This window comes from Humulus lupulus, chromosome 1, assembly GCF_963169125.1.
Source record: "Humulus lupulus chromosome 1, drHumLupu1.1, whole genome shotgun sequence".
Classification (NCBI taxonomy): Eukaryota; Viridiplantae; Streptophyta; class Magnoliopsida; order Rosales; family Cannabaceae; genus Humulus; species Humulus lupulus.
The window spans coordinates 264,386,317-264,387,336 of NC_084793.1; the positions used below are offsets into that span (position 1 = coordinate 264,386,317).

General features: G+C 40.1%; 1 non-coding gene across 1 annotated transcript; it reads right to left on the minus strand.

Annotated features, from left to right (window-relative positions):
- Positions 1-303: 303 nt before the first annotated feature.
- Positions 304-410, minus strand: LOC133813313 (small nucleolar RNA R71). Its single transcript, XR_009884339.1, has one exon. It is a non-coding gene; the product is annotated as a small nucleolar RNA R71 (small nucleolar RNA).
- Positions 411-1,020: the final 610 nt, after the last annotated feature.

Below are 1,020 nucleotides of genomic sequence, written 5' to 3' on the forward strand. Positions count from 1 at the left end.
ATTCAATATCCGGCGTTAGACGTTAACTTTGAACTCAATTCGAGCCTCATACATTTACTACCCTCTTTCCATGGGCTACCAAGAGAAGACCCGAATAAGCATCTGATAGAATTTCACATTGTCTGCTCTAGTATGAAGTCAAAGTTAGTAACTGAAGAGCAAATTAATTTGAGAGTTTTTCCGTTTTCTTTGAAGGATGGTGCAAAGGAATGACTATATTATCTTCCTTCTGGAACTATTAATACCTGGAATGAAATGAAGATGTTGTTCTTGGAGCGTTACTTCCCAGCGTCTAAGGTTGGTAGCATAAGGAAAAAAATCTATGGGATTCGCCAACAAACTGGGGAGTCTTTATATGAGTATTGGGAGAGATTTAAGAGGCTATGTGCTAGCTGCCCCCACCACCAAATAAGTGAACAACCCCTGATCCAATACTTTTATGAATGACTATTTCCATTGGATAGGACCATGATTGATGCAGCAAGTGGGGGAGCACTGGTGGACAAGACTCATGTTGTAACTAGGAGTTTAATTTCTAATATGGTAGCAAATTTTCAACAGTTTGGAGTTCGTCATGAGGGTTCAGTTAAGGGAGTAAATGAGACAAACTCTAAAGTAGAGTAGCATCTTGCGCAATTGACTAGTATGGTTCAACAAATCGCCTTAGGTCATCAAGTAAGACATTGTGGGATATTTCAGGTGGTGGGGCATCCTATTGATGCTTGTCCCACTCTTCAAGAGATACAAATTGAGCAAGTAAATGCCATTGGTGGGTTTCCTGGGCAGCCAAGACAACAATTTGATCCCTATTAAAATACTTATAATGAAGGATAGGGGGATCATTCTAATTTAAGATATGGGAACCAGCAACAAGAAATACCTACCAGACCACAAGAGTTTAATTACCAAAAAATTCCTCAACAAGCCTATGCACCCTGTCCTCAACAACCTCCTACTGGAGTCCCACAAGATCAGAAACCATCAATATCAGACGTGCTTAAAACTTTGGTGGCTTCCAAT